The sequence below is a fragment of the Tachyglossus aculeatus genome, chromosome 2 (genome assembly GCF_015852505.1).
Source record: "Tachyglossus aculeatus isolate mTacAcu1 chromosome 2, mTacAcu1.pri, whole genome shotgun sequence".
Classification (NCBI taxonomy): domain Eukaryota; kingdom Metazoa; phylum Chordata; class Mammalia; order Monotremata; family Tachyglossidae; genus Tachyglossus; species Tachyglossus aculeatus.
The window spans coordinates 123,005,565-123,022,328 of record NC_052067.1 but is presented as its reverse complement, the minus strand read 5'-3'; positions in this window follow the sequence as shown (position 1 = coordinate 123,022,328).

Genomic DNA, 16,764 nt, shown 5'->3' with positions numbered 1-16,764 from the left:
GACACATATGTTCCCTGCATACAATGATCTCCAGCTACTTGTTTTTTCCTCCTTTATCTTTTCTTTCTATCCCTCCAGGACAACTTCCATGGGGGCCAAGGATTCTGAAGGGGAATGCCCTGGTTAGGCACAACTCTTCCTGAGAAACTCAGATTGAAGCCACCTTTGGGTTTTTTTTTTTTTTTTTCTCTTCTTCCTCCTTCTGTCTATTAAGCTAGCTGTGGCATGAACTGTGGCTTATAAAGTGGCCCAGGAAGTCCGGGACATGGGCTATGGCTTATGGAGAGGGGGTTGTGAGGCCTATTAGGACAGTGATAGTCCCACTGTGATTTCACTATTACCTAGGAATGGGGGAGATTTTAATAAAGCCCTACCAAATGTAAACTGTAAAATGTAGCCTGCAGAAATCACTCTCTGTCTCTGTGCCCATGTCTCAGTGTCCCTCTCTCTGTCTCTGTGCCTCTCTCACTCTCTTTGTTCCTCCCTGTCTGTCTTTCTATTTGACTCTCTTTAGGTGTCTCTGCATCTCTGTCTCTTTCAGTCTGTCTGTGTTTCTCTGTGCCTCTGTCTATGCATCTCCATCTCCCTTTGTATGTGTCTCTCTCTGTATTTCTGTCTGTCTATCTCTAGAAAATATGAGCACAGTTTCCAAGTCAATGGGTTATCATCTTGTCTTGTTTAAGTTTCAGAGTCTCCCAGTCTCCCAGTGTCTTTCACTGCAGACAGGGTTATTTTTGTTTGTGTTCCAATAAGATCATGCCTGACTGCCTGGAGTTATGTGATCTTTATCTAGTCACCAGAGGTGTACCTAGAAGCTACTTATTCCCACTCTACCTGATGAGCTGGAGCAGAAATGCACATGCTAATCATGGAAATTGCTTGGATTCCCCTATCTGCATAAGGTAAATGGCAATCCTCTGATCTGTCTCATGAAAGTGACATAAATCATCCCTGCAATGGGTGGAGGACAATCAAAGAAGGCCACATTTGTAGCATGAACTCAATAGAATTAGTAGACATGATCTCCTCGAAGAGGCCTTCCCTTATGAAGCCCTCTTTTCCGGGACTTACTCTCCCTTCTATCTATACACTTGGTTCTGGGCCTTTTGGGCATTTGGTATTCGCCCCACCCTCAGCCCCATAGTATTTATGTACAAAATTATAAATTATATATTATAAATTATTTATTCATATTAATGTCTGCCTATCCCTATAAACTGTAAATTCACTGTGGGCAGGGAATGTGTCTACCAACTCTGTTGTACTGTACTGTCCCAAGTGCTTAGTACAATACTCTGCACACAGTAGGTACATAGTAAATAACATTGAAAGAAAAAAATGAAGCATGAACCCAGCCCCCAAGAAGCAGGGAAGATGGACACTAAGGTATTTAATTATGGTATTTAAGTGCTTACTTTGTGTCAGGCGCTGGGGTGGATACAAGCAAATCAGGTGGGATACAGTCCCCGTCCCACATGGGGCTTACATTCTTAATCCTCATTTTACAGATGAGGTAACTGAGGCCCAGAGAAGTAGTGACCAAGGTCACAAAGCAGACAAGTGGCAGAGATGGGATAAGAAGCCATAACCTTCTGATTCCAAGGCCCGTGCTCTATCCACTAAACCATGCTGCTTCTCTGAAGGTATATTACAAATAGAAGTGAATAATATCGTACATGGCATATGAACACACCGAACATTCCTAATCATTAGGAATTTACTGTGCTAAGCACTTTACTAAGTGCTGAAGTCGATACGAGATAAATGGGTTGGACACAGTCTCTGTCTCATTCTAGGGCTCATGGTTTTAATCCCCATTTTCCAGATGTGGTAAATGAGGCACTTAACAAGGCCACACAGTAGGTAAATGGCAGAGCCAAACTAAGAAACCCAGGTCTTCTGACTTCCAACCATGCTCTTTCCACAAGGTCATGTTGCTTCACAATTTACTCTTTCCTCAACTGTAAAATGGAAATTAAATAGCTGTTCTTCTTCCTACTTAGGCTATGGGGCCCAGGCAGGGACTATAGCTGACCTAATTAACTTGTACCTACCCCACTGCTTACAGCAGTGTTTGAGGCATAGTAAGTCCTTAACAAGTACCAATGGAAAAAGGAAATCTAATTTACAATCTAGAACAGTAGCATGGTCAAGTGGAAAGAAAATCGTCTGGGATTAGAGCTGAGTTCTAAGGCTAGTTCTGCCACTTGCTGTGTGGCCTTGAACAAGTCACTTCACTTTTATGTCCCTCAGTTACGTTATCTGTAAAATGGGAATTCCATGCCTGTTTGCCCTCCAAGTATACTTTGAGTCCCACGTATGATGGGGAATTATTAGGTTTACAGTATACAGCTAATTACAACAAAACTACAATGTAATTTTGAGGCTGCTTTTTCAACACAATTAACCTTTTAAATTACAGCATTTGAAACAAAAAAAAAATCCTACTTTACTGTAAAATGAATTCTTCAATTATTCTTTGAAAAAAACAGTCAAAAAACACCAACACTCAATTGTTTTTAAAGTAGATCTGCACTGTAGCTCTGCACTTAACAATTAACAATTATTATTATAATTACCAGCATAATTGCTATTATTATTACTACTACTTTTATTACTACTGTTAATAATAAGAGTAGCAGTAATAACAATAATAGTTAAGTACTTAGGTGGCTCCGAAGTGCTGATATGTACATTGGGGAAATAAAATGGGGAGAATAGAAATGATCTCCCCATTCCTTGACCAGCAGTTTTAGCTGGATCATCCCATGCTGTCAACTTTCAAGTAAGGAAGAAAGAAATTCAGACATCCAATTTATGTTCCCAATCTATTTTTTTCAAGTATCTTTGAAGTTGTCCTTGCCCATTAACCTCACTGTTCCCCTCATAATTACCATTAACAGCACTGCATTAGAGCTGTGGAAGTTGAGTAAATAGAATACCTATTTCTAGAAAATGGCCTATTAAGTTATGTTTGACCATTGAAAATCTCTGGTTATCTCACTTTAGGTTTCTCATAGCAAGGCTCAAGGTTTTCAGCATATACAAGGCCCTCTACCTCTACTTATAATAATAATAATAATAATGATAGCATTTATTAAGCGCTTACTATGTGCAAAGCACTGTTCTAAGCACTGGGGAGGTTAACAAGGTGATCAGGTTGTCCCACGGGGGGCTCACAGTCTTCATCCCCATTTTACAGAGGAGGGAACTGAGGCCCAGAGAAGTGAAGTGACTTGCCCAAAGTCACACAGCTGATAAGTGGTGGAGGCAGGATTTGAACCCATGACCTCTGACTCCAAAGCCCGGGCTCTTTCCACTGAGCCACGCTGCTTCTCCAGAGTCATCTTATTAATGACTCTTAAGATTAATACTAGCTTTTAAACAGGATCTGGCTTTTACATTGCTACAAGATATATTTTAGATCTTCAAAGAGTTTAATCACAAGCAATAAAATATTTTAAAAAACTTAATAATTTGCTATTCTGAGGTTTTTGGGTGGTCCATCAAAATAAAGTGATTAATCATCAAATTTTCTTTCACTTGTGGAGAAATTAGTGTTATGCAAAAGGTAGATAAATGACTACCAATTGTATTCTGACTTGCTATTCATGAATTTTCTTAGGATTTGAATCAAACCACTCAAGAGCCAAGACATCCATTCATTTGGAAACAAGGCCTCCATATTTCATTCATAAAACAGGCATGTCCTAATAGTGTCATTTTTCTTACTTTTTTTAACCTCCCATTTAAAGAACATGTTTTATTCATTCAGAGCACTTCGAGGGATAGCAGAACGAATAACATAAAATGGAATGTAAAATTAAAAAAAAAGATTTTTCCGGATAGTTCAATTTATTCATTCTCTCATTTAGTGAACAATGGCCATATATGATTTTTAATATTTATTTTATCCTGGTTATTCTATGATAGTATTTTAATTAATGATAGCATGGTAAGAAATGAATCCTTATAAGCGAGATAACTTACAATAGCGGGAATCACCATGACCATAGTGACTGAGAATCAGAAGATCTGTGTACTTCTCCTGCCTGTACCACTTGTCTGCTGTGTGACATTGGGCAAATCACTCAGCTTCTCTGCACCCCACTTTTCTGGTCTGTACCCATTCTCCCTTCTACTTAGGCTTTGAACCCAATCAATCAGGGACTGCATCCACCTAATTATCCGATTATCTACTCCAGGGTCAGTATAGCGTTTGGAAGATAATAGGCACTTAACAGATCAATCAACCATTCATATTTATTGAGTGTTTACTGGGTGCAGAGTACTGTCACCAAGCACTTGGGAGAATACAACAGAGTGGTAGACAAATTTCCTGCCCACAACAAGCTGACAGTCTAGAACTGGTATAATAATACAATTATTATATTTATCATCATCATTATTATTATCAAGTAAAGTCTCTGTAATCATCAACGCTGAAAGATGATATGTTGGATCCATTGAGGCAATGGATGCTGGCACACTGGAAGTCCTGTTGCCCTCTTAATCTTGCCACCAAACTTTCTGGACTCTGGAAATTGCCCCGAGGACACACAAGGAGGATGGAGTAGGAGATGGAAAGCTCTGACATACTTTTTATTTGCCAATTAGGTCTACATGCAGACACAGTGGCTGTGACTATTGAGTGGATTGTCACAAAATTTCATTAATTTGGCAACAAGATTTTGCTTGGAGAGTATGATTTCTTCTCTGTAAGTTCTGGTTAGAAAATGAAGTTTCCAGCACAGAAATGCATGCATAAAACAAGCTGCAAACTGGAGGCATGTGATCTTGACTCTTAGCTAGAATGACTAAAATCACAACAGAGGCATTTTTACAGTTCAGGCAGAAAAAATATGTTCTGACTAGTGAAATAAGTTCATCTTTTTAACCCAGAAACTGATAATAGATCACATTTAATTTACATAAGAAAAATATAGTTGTAGATCCTGGGACTGAGTTATAATGAATCCATTGCTTTACTTGTAACAATAGCAGATATGTCTTCTGGCTAGTGTTGACATCTGTTCTGGAAGTATATTATCCTGAGAAACCCTGCAAGCCATGTTATTAAAATATACTTTATGGAAAACCTTTTCCAGGCTTATTCTCTACCAAGCACTCCCAATATTTAAAGTCATGACATAAAGCAATTGTGTATGTTTGCTATAAGGGAGAGCTCTCATTTCTGTCACAAAATGAGCAGAGAAGTAGGTAGAAAATTAATTGTTATCCATTTCATTATGATTCCTATTTTCTCACTTCCCAGCTTGTTCAGGTTCATACCAGTAGAAGTAAAAGCTGAAAATGATTTCTAGAATCTATTACTGCATTTGTCTAGGGGCAATTTTCTGATTGAAATGACACTAAATCCCCTGAGATGCAGAAGCTGTGAATTTTATAAACATGCAGCCATCATTTTTCTGATCAAGATTTTGACTGTGTTACCTAAGCTGTCAAAAACAGAAATGAAATTTGAGAAACAGTTTTCATTTTTAAACTCGTGAAGCTCTTCATAATCCCAACAAAAATGATCTCACACATGAAACTGTATATGAGATAATAACTAACCTCATATTCACATGAGCCAAGACCATCCCAAATATTGCAGGTCTATTGTTTTACTTATTTTCAGAGAGAAGTTTGCATGGATATACACATCAATGTACAGTACACTATTTCTGCTGAAATAGTGTTTAAAAATTAATATAATAATATAAAGATAAAGATATAAACAATATAAAGATGTCGAATTTTTTTCTAAACCAGTGCTGCAGAATGTCATAGTGAATATTTAAATATTGCAGTTTCGGTGGAGTGTAGGGGATAGAAGCTTCTCCCTCCCTCCGTCCCTCCAGCCTCATATCTCCTCCTGCCCTCAGGACATCTCCATCTGGATGTCTGCCCACCATCTAAAACTCAATATGTCCAAGCCTGAACTCCTTATCTTCCCTCCCAAACCCTGTCCTCTCCCTGACTTTCCCATCACTGTAGATGACACTGCCATCCTTCCCATTTCACAGGCCTGCAAACTTGGTGTCGTCCTCGACTCCACTCTCTCATTCACCCCACACATCCAATCCATCACCAAAATCTACCAGTGTCACCTCCATAACATCACCAAGATCCGCCCTTTCCTCTCCATCCAAACCACTACCTTGCTGGTTCAATCTCTCTTCCTATCCTGACTGGATTACTGCATCAGCCTCCTCTCTGATCTCCCATCCTCCTGTCTCTCCCCACTTCAATCTATACTTCACTCTGCTTCCCAGATTATCTTTGTACAGAAACACTCTGGGAATGTCACTCCCCTTCTCAAAAATCTCCAGTGGTTGCCTGTCAACCTAAGAATCAAGCAAAAACTCCTCACTCTTGGCTTCAAGGCTCTCTATCACCCCACCCCCTCCTACCTCACCTCCCTTATCTCCTTCAACAGCCCAGCCCACCACCTCCACTCCTCTGCTGCTAACCTCCTCATTGGGCCTCGTTCTCACTTGTCCCACTGACGACCCCCGGCCCACGTCCTTCCCCTGGCCTGGAATGCCCTCCCTCTACAAATCTGCCAAGCTAGCTCTCTACCTCCCTTCAAAGCCCTACTGAGAGCTCACCTCCTCCAGGTGTCCTTCCCAGACCGAGCCCCCTTTTTCCTCTTCTCCTCCCCATCCTCCCCCTCTGCCCTACCTCCTTCCTCTCTCCACAGCACTATATATTTGTACATTTTTATTACTCTATTTCACTTGTACATATTTACTATTCTATTTATTTTGTTAATGATGTGCATATAGATATAATACTACCTATTCTAATGATTTTGACTCTTGTCTACATGCTTTGTTTTGTTGTCTGTCTCCCCCTTCTAGACCATGAGCCCGTTTTTGGGTAGGGACTCTCTGTATATGTTGCCAACTTGTACTTTACAACTGCTTAGTACAGTGCTCTGCACACAGCAAGTGCTCAATAAATACGATTGAATGAATGAATGAATCTACAAAAGAGACTGAAAATAAACAGCCAGAGAGATATGAGGAGACCCAGGAGAGAAGAGTGTCAATTCTTCCTGTGTCACAAGCCCCTAACCTTGGAATTATGCTAGACTCCTCTCTCTCATTCAACCCACCAATTCAATCCATCATTAAATCCTGTCATCACACCTTGACAACATCACAAAAATCTGCCCTTTCGATTCCAACTAAACTGCTACCACTGTTAATACAATCGCTCATCCTATTCCTTCTGGAGTACTCCATTAACCTCCTTGCTGACTTCCCAACCTCCTGTCTCTCCCCACTCCACCCACTCTAGTCCATACTGCACTCTGCTGTCCGGGTCATTTTTCTACAAAAACGTTGAAGATTTGCCACCCCACTCCTCAGAAAACTCCAGTGGTTGCCCACCCACTTCCACCAACAAAAACTCCTCAACATTGGCTTTAAAGCACTCTATCACCTTTATCCTCCTACCTCACCTCACTTTTCTCCTTCTACAACTCTGCCCACACACTCGGATCCTCTAGTGCTTACATTCTCACTGTGCCTTGATCTCACCTGTCTTCCGTCAACCCCTCGTCCACAACCTGCTTCTGACTTGGAATGCCCTCACTCCTCAAATCCTACAGACAATTACTCTCCCCCCATTAAAAGTCTTATTGAAGGCACATATCTTCAAAGAGGCCTTTCAAGTCTAAGCCCCACTTTACCTTATCTCCCACTCCCTTCCGCATTCCCCTTACTCCCTTTACTCTTCCTCCATCCTAGTCCCACAGCACTTACGTATTCATCTATAATTTTATTTATTTGTATCAATACAAATTTTATTTATTTGTATTGATACTTGTCTCCCCCTGTCTATACTGTGAGCTCCTTGTGGGCAGGGAAGGTGACGGTTTATGGTTGTATTGTACTTTCCCAAGTACTTAATACAGTGCTCTGCACACAGGAAGTGTTCAATGAATACAATGGAATTAATGGAAGGTTTGGATAATTTTTCCAGGAGAAGAGGGTGGTCTGCAGTGTCGAAGGTAGATGAGAGGTTAAAGACAATTAGGATGGAGTAGAGGTCATTGAAGTTGGTAAGAAAGAGATTATTGGGAACCTATGTGAGGGTAGGTTTGGTGGAGTAAAGTGTACTGAAGCCAAATTGGAGGAAGTCAAGAAGAGAATTGGAAGAAAAGTAGAGGCAGCATGTGTAGAAACTCACTGAAGGAGTTTGGAGAGAAACGGTAATAGTGAGATGGGATGATAACTGGAGGGAGCTATTGGGTCAAGGGAGTGGCGGGTTTTTTTAGGAAAGAAGAGATACAAGAATGTCTCAATGCATAATATTGATTGACTCAATACATACTATTGATTCACTGAATAGCCAAGGTTGATCCATTAGTATGGGTGGTAAGAGACTTCGTCATGGAAATATTTATTATCAAGAAGTACAAATGTAGTTTGATTTTTTTCCCAAACTGTGGAAAGCTTGACTAATGCTGATAAATTTGCATCTTTTAATTTCTCTTTCAACTGTAATTTTCGTTCTTATTTTCTACAGTGTTCTTGTGTACTATGCCAAAATATGGTATAATACATATGGGTGTCACTTTATACCCTATTTTTCTCCTACACTCATTCTGAAGTTTCAGAATAAGCTTTTTCTTTCTAAATTACTTTCTTCCATTTTTTATCAACAGCCACCCATTCTATAAAATCAAGCTGCCTTCAATCTGTCATGCTATTGCCTGCTACTACAGGTAATGGAGTACCAAATGACAACGAATCATTTTGAATTGAGTTTATATGTTGAAAGAGTGCAACTAACCAGGCAGAAAAGATGCAGACAGAAACATATTGCTGCTTACTTATTAGTTATTTTTGTTCTGGCACAAAGATTATTTTCAAAACATCTATATTCTTTCTCTAAGTATATTTTAATGATAACATTCACACTGCTTCATTCTGTGTTCAAAATATGATCATAAATGCTTTATGTCTTAGAAGAATCAAGCTCATAGTTAAACTATCTTCTAAACATTCTGTTTATTTTAATATGGTCTTTGCTGTGAAATGTATTCAAAGTTTTATGGTCAATGGTCTGTCTACCAGCTCTGTTGTACTGTACTTTCTCAAGTGCTTAGTACAGTTCTCTGAACACAGTAATTACTCGATCACTTTTATGCTGAACCTGTTGAATGCCGCTGGCAGAAATCTAAGCATCAAGCCGACCTTGCCCACTACAAGTTTGTCTTTTCTTGCTTTAACTCTACCTTCTCCTCTGCCTGGAAAAAAACTATTTCTCTTCCCTTATTGACACCCATGACCATCACCCTCATCAGTTGTTCCAGACATTTAACTCCCTCCTCAGGCCCCTGTCCTCCCCTCTCCCCCAACTCCCTCACCCAGCAATCTGGCCTTAGGTCAATAAGAATATTAACACCATCAAGTGTGAGCTCCCCAAAATCACCCCTCCCCCTCCTTCATCTTTCATCTTCCCTCCTCTCAGTCCCTTTTTCAAGTTTTCCTATCCTTCCCAGCAGTATCTTCAGAGGAGATCTCCTGCCTCCTCTCAAGTACCACCCCCTCCACATGCGCATCACAACCCATTACTTTGCACCATATTAAAACTATCGCCCCTTCCCTCCTTCCTTCCCTAGATACCATCTTCAACCGCCCAGTCACCAATGGCTTATCCCCACTGCCTTCAAACTTGCCCATGTCTCCCCAATCCTAAAAAAAACCTCCCTTGATCCCACAGTCCCTTCCAGTTATCGCCCCATCTCCCTCCTACCCTTCCGTTCCAATCTTCTGGAACAAGTTGTCTACATTTGCTGCCTCAAATTCTTCAACTCCAACTCTCTCCTGGACCCCCTCCAATCTGGCTTCCACTCCTTCCACTCCACTGAAACTGCCCTCTCAAAGATCACCAATGACTTCCTTCTTGCCAAATCCAACGACTCCCACTGTACCCTAATCCTCCTTAACCTCTGAGCTGCTTTTGACACTATTGAACATCCCCTTCTCCTCAACACGTTATCCAACCTTGGCTTTACTGGCTCTGTCCTCTGATGGTTCTCCTCTTATCTCTCTGGCCACTCATTCTCAGTCTCCTTTACGGTCTCCTCGTCCCCCTCCCATGCCCTAACTGTAGGGGTTCTTCAAGGGTCAGTTCTTGGTCCCCTTCTATTCTCCACCTACACTTACTCCCTTGGAGAACTCATTTGCCCCCACAGCTTCAACTATCATTTCTATGCAGATGACACCCAAATTTATATATCCTCCCCTGTTCTCTCTCTTTCCCTATAGGCTCGCATCTCCTCCTGCCTTCAGGACATCTCTACTTGGATGTACTCCCACTACCTAAAACTCAACATGTCCAAGATAGAGTTCTAATCTTCCTTCTCAAAACCTTTCCTCTCCCTGATTTTCCCACCACTGTGGATGGCACAATCATCCTTCTTGTCTCACAAGCATGCAACCTGGTGTCATCGTCGATGGCTCTCTCATTCCAATCCTTCACAAAATCCTGCCAGTCTCACCTTCACAATATTGCCAAGATCTGCCCTTTCCTCTCCATCCAAGCCACTACCACGTTAGTACAATCACTCATTTTATCCCAACTGGATTATTTGATCAGTCTCCTTTCCACCTCCCAACCTCCTGTCCCTCCCCATTTCAGCCCATACTTCAATCTGCTGCCCAGATTATCTTTCTAAAGAAACATTCTGGGCATGTCACCCCTGTCCTCAAAGATCTCCAAAGGTTAATTAATTAATTAACGATGGTATTTGTTAAGCATTTACTATGTGCAAAGCACTGTTCTAAGTGCTGGAGTAGATACAGGGTATTCAAGTTGTCCCACATGGGTGTCACACTTTTAATCCACATTTTTCTGATGAGGTAACTGAGGCACAGAGAAGTTAAGTGACTTACCCAAGGTCACACAGCAGACAAGTGGCAGAGGCAGGATTAGAACCCATGTCCTCTGACTCCCAAGCCTGGGCTCTTTCCACTAAGCCATACTGCTTCTCTGCTTCGCTGCTTCTTGTTTATGAACTTCCAGATCAAATAAAAACTCCTGACTATTGGCTTCAAAGCTCTCCATCACCTTGTCCCTTCTTACCTCACCTCCCTTCTCTCCTTCTACATCCCAGTCCGCACACTCTGTTCCTCTGGTGCTAACCTTCTCACCATACTTGTTCTCGCCTGTCGTACTGTTGACCCCTGGCCCACGTCCTACTTCTGGCCTGGAATGTCCTCCTTCCTCAAATCCGTTCATCACACTTCCCCCCTTCAAAGTCCTACTGAAGGCTCACATCCTCCAAGAGGCCTTTCCAGACTAAGCCCCCCTTTTGCTCAGCCCACTCTCCCTTCCGCTTACCTCAAATTTCTCCCTTTGCTCTACCCCCTTACCCCCACCCACAGCACTTATGTATATATGTATATATCTATAATTCCATTTATTTGCATTGATGCCTGTTTACTTGTGTTGATGTTTATGTATACATATATATATATATACAAATATATATATTATCTATAATTCTGTTTATTTTTACTGATGCCCGTTTACTTATTTTGATGTCTGTGTCCCTCCTTCTAGGGGTTGTCTCTCTTTATTGCTGAATTGTACTTTCCAAGTGCTTAGTACAGTGCTCTGCATTCAGCAAGTGCTCAATAAATATGATTGAACGGGTGAGTGATCCACTGAACAGATCAAGGAGGATTAGTATGAAGTAGGCACCATTGAATTTGGTAAGAAGGAGGTCACAGGTGAAATTAGAGATGGAAGTTTCATGGAGTGAAGAGGATGGAAGCCATATAGCAGGGGATAGAGAGTACAGTTGGAAAAAATGAACTGGAGCCAATGAGTGTAGCCAACACCCTCAGATAATTTGGAGAACTTGGTAGGAGGGAAGGGGTGATAATTGGAATGTGCTGTGGGGTCAAGAGATTGTTTCTTTAGAATGGGGGATTGCCACACCAGGGGTAGGGTATGTCTGGATACCGAGATTGCAGGACTCAGGGTAATGGAGACCTGTGAATGTCTGCATCTGTAGTCACAGCCACAACAGCAAATTTATTGTAAAAGTTGCCACAGAGAAAAGAGTAACCAATTAAGCATTCATGGATGATTCATTCCTTCAGTTATTCAATTGTATTGAGTGCTTACTGTATGCAGAGCACTGTACTAAGTGCTTGAGAGAGTATAATACAACAATAGACACAATCTTTGCCCACAATGAGATTACAGTCTAGAGGAGGGGAGACAGACATTAATACAAATAAATGAATTACTGACATGTATATAAGTGCTGTGGGGCTGGGAGAGGTAAGAAAAAAGGGGGCAAGTGAGGGTGACACAGAAGGGAGTAGGAGAAGAGGAAAAGGGAGCTAAATCAGGTAAGGCTTTTAGAAGATATGTGTTTTGAATAAAGTTTTACAGGAGGGAAGAGTACTTCCCTGTTGGATTTGAGGAGGGATGGCATTCCAGGACAGAGGCAGGATGTGAGTGAGGGGTCAGCAGTGAAGTAGACAGGATTGAGGCACCAGAACCACCTGGTTAATGAGGTCCTAGGGTAATCCATCAGGGGAAATATCTCCAAAGAGGTGCATCTGACAAAAGGAAACCACAAAGCTAAAGTAAAACCTAACTGCAGTTCTGGGAAGGGGAAGGAGAATACTCACAAAACCAGCAGAAAATGATGAGCTGGAGTCCCTGCATCTCGTGATTTTCATCACAGAGTCCCCCAGGCATTTCTGAGAGTCAGGTCCCGGCCAACCATTAACCCAGCTATGGGGTGTCCCATGACTGACCCCAACACGCATCTACAGGAGCCTGATAAACCCATGAGGGAGAGTGGATTGTTAAGAGTCAAGAGTCATAGTTGCTTCTAATTGGTTGGCTACTGAAGAGGACCTTCTATTAATGGGGAACTTAGAAACAACAGGAACAGAACTTTTAACCCCAGGCCCAAGGAGCCATGGATACGTGTCCTTTATGAGGTCCTGAAATGGCAGTCTCTCTCTAAAATGGAGTCAGTCATGTTACACTAACAGGGATAAATGGGGAGAAATGGTAGGAGGGTGAAAGGGCAATAATTGGATGGTGTTGTGGGGTCAAGGGAGGGTTAATTTAGGATAGGGATCCATGGGCATGCTTTAAAGTAGTGAGAATGAAGCCACTGGAAGTGAGTGGATGAAGGGTGTGGTTGAAGTGAGTGGTTATGGACTTAACATGGGAACTGGCAATCAGATGTGGGAAGAAGAAGGGAAGGGTTAATTGTTATTAGTGAAGACTTTTTGGTTTTATAAATTAGCGGAACTCTAGTATTTATGTGTTCTAGCTGTCAAAGAAGCAAAGACTCCCTTGGAGGCCCTGACAGGGAAAACTCCCGAGGAACAGTGATATTTTTTAAATGCTTACTATGTGCCAGGCACTATACTAACAGCTAAGGTGGTTACAGGCAAATCAGGTGGGACACAGTCCCTATCCTACATGGGGCTCAAAGTCTTAATCTCCATTTTACATTTTAATCTCCCTCCCTCTGCCCATCCGCCAAGCTAGCTCTCTTCCTCCCTTCAAGGCTCTGCTGAGAGCTCACCTCCTCCAGGAGGCCTTCCCAGACTGAGCCCCTTCCTTCCTCTCCCCCTCGTCCCCCTCTCCATCCCCCCCATCTTACCTCCTTCCCTTCCCCACAGCACCTGTATATATGTATATATGGTTGTACATATTTATTACTCTATTTATTTATTTATTTTATTTGTACATATCTATTCTATTTATTTTATTTCATTAGTATGTTTGGTTTTGTTCTCTGTCTCCCCCTTTTAGACTGTGAGCCCACTGTTGGGTAGGGACTGTCTCTATATGTTGCCAATTTGTACTTCCCAAGCGCTTAGTACAGTGCTCTGCACATAGTAAGCGCTCAATAAATACGATTGATTGATTGATTTTACAGAAGAAGGAACTGAGACACAAGGTAGTGAATGACTTTCCCAAGGCTACACAGCAGAGAAGTGGATGACCAGGATTAGAACCCATGACCTCCTGATTCCCAGGCCCATGTTCTATGCATTAACACCATATTATTGCTTCTCTTCTCCCTAATCTGTTCCTGTACTTGCTATATAATAATAATAATAATAATAATAGTAATAATGATGATATTTGTTAAGTGCTTACTATGTGCAAAGCACTGTTCTAAGCACTGGGGGGATACAAAGTGATCAGGTTGTCCCATGTGGGGCTCACAGCCTTAACCCCCATTTTACAGATGAGGGAACTGAGGCACAGAGAAGTGAAGTGACTTGCCCAAGATCACACAGCTGACAATTGGCGGAGTCGGGATTTGAACGCATGACCTCTTACTCCAAAGTCCGTACTCTTTCCACTGAGCCATGCTGCTTCTCTATATGGATGTATTCCCCACAAGATATCAGTTATCTAGGATTTTCTTGGATTGGGAAATATCAGAAATTTGGTTATCTAGACTTTTTGATAAAGTGCCAAATGACTGGTTATACTATATTTGAAAATTATCTGTTTGTGTACTGTAAGGGGTGTATGATAGCTAAAGTAGGCACAAAAACAAATTACAGATTTTAAAGATATTCATGGAACTTCTAGCAAGGGGGTTGGGAAGTTTAGTAATTAAGTGCTTAATAACCTTAAAGATGCTGAGGTGGCACTAGTGGGTGAAATAAGTTGGGAAGATAGATTAGTCATATAAAGTCTTGAGGAAGAAATGCGATTTCCGAAGGGCTTAACAAGGGAAGGTAGTGGTTTACAGGATGCGAAAATAGAAGTTCCATTCATTCATTCAATCATATTTATTGAGCACTTACTGTGTGCAGAGCACTGTACTAAGCGCTTGGGAAGTGCAAGTTGGTAACATATAGAGACGGTCCCTACCCAACAGCGGGCTCACAGTCTAGAAGGGGGAGACAGACAACAAAACAAAACATATTAACAAAATAAAATAAATAGAATAGTATAGTGAGTAGTGAGTAGGTTGATGTTAGAGGAGCAAAGTGTGCAGGCTGGGTTATAGCAATCTCCCCCTCTAGACTGCAAGCTCGTCATGGAAGGGAACGTGCCTGCTAATTTGTGACTGTTAATTCTGTTGTATTGTGCTCTCCCAAGCTCTCACTACAGTGCTCTGCACATAAGCACTCAAGCAATACCAGACACAGTGCTCTGCACATAGTAAGCACTTGTCATCAATGCCATTGACTGATTGACTGATTAGTAGGAGATGAGTTCCAATGTTCTAAATACCACATAGATACAAGTTTACCTGGTCAAAATCCCTGTCCCACATGGGTACACAGTCTTGATAAAAGAGAGTGAGATTTAATCCCCATTTTAAATATGAGGAAACTGAGGCTCAAAGAAATGTAGTGACATGCCTAAGGTCACACAGCAGAGAATTGCCAGAGCCAGGATTAGAATACAGGTCCTCTGACTCCCAGTCACATGCTCTTTCCACTGGCACACTGCTTCACTAATCAATCTCACCTATCTCGCCACCAATGCCTGGCCCACGTTCTGCCTCTGGCGTGAATGCCCTCCCTCCTCAAATCCATCAGGCAATTACTCTCCCCACCTTCAAAGCCTTACTGAAAGCCCGTCCGCTCCAAGATGCCTTCCCAGAATAAACCCCACTTTTCCTCATCTCCCAATCCCTTCTGCCCCTCTAAAGACAGTGAGCTCATTTTGGGCAGGAATTGTCACTTTTTATTGTTGTATTATACTTAGTCAAGCACTAGTCCAGTGTTCTGCACACGGTAAGTGTTTAATAAAGACAACTGAATGAATGATTGAATGGTTGGTTTGTATGCTACTTTGTGATATATTGACAATTGGTAGGGAATATTTAAAACATGTCAAGAGATGGTCAGTGCATCATTCAACACCATATGCGATCATCTTCAGGCCTTGCTACATACAATATGTGAATAATAAAATACCATAACCATGGTGTATTCATTTTATTTAGTGAGCAAAAAACTGGGCTAAGATATAGCACATTCACTGAGAAAGAGAAAGTTGTAGCTCTTTGGCTTATCAATAATATTGGTTAATGATTTTTCTCCTCACTTTAAAATCACTACTTACACATACCCCCTCTCTCCACCTGGAGTTTCCAGTACTCTACCAGTCTTGGCTATGGGAGAGAGAGACAAGCAGAGGCATACGCATTCCATTCCTAAATTGGGCAGTGGCTAGCGAGTGGAAGGCAATCTGTTGCCAATTTGTACATGTTGCCAACTTGTACTTCCCTAGCGCTTAGTACAGTGCTCTGCACACAGTAAGCGCTCAATAAATACGATTGATTGATTGATTGCTACAAGTCAAAACTTACCTGTGCTGGGCAGCAGTGGCACGGGAGACAGTCGAGGGCAGAGACTCAAGTTTAGTGCACGGGAGGAGGCAGTGGTAAACCACTTCCATATTTTTACAAAGAAAACTCTATGGATACACTACCAGAATGATTACAGATGGGGAGAAGGGCGTTCTGGGAGAGATGTGTCCGTTGTGTCTCTATGGGTCAGAAATGACTTGATGGCATAAAACAAGACAAGACTCACCACACATACATTGCAACCTCACATGAGAATGGGTTTATCAAATTATGGGACTGCTGTACTTCATCTCTCTAGATCCTATGGGCTCTTTCTCCTCTTTGTAATAATACTCATTATTGTAGGAAAATCCTTTATTTTTTTTTAAAGTAAGATCATTAGACATTCATTATTGTCTATGGTCATATTTGAA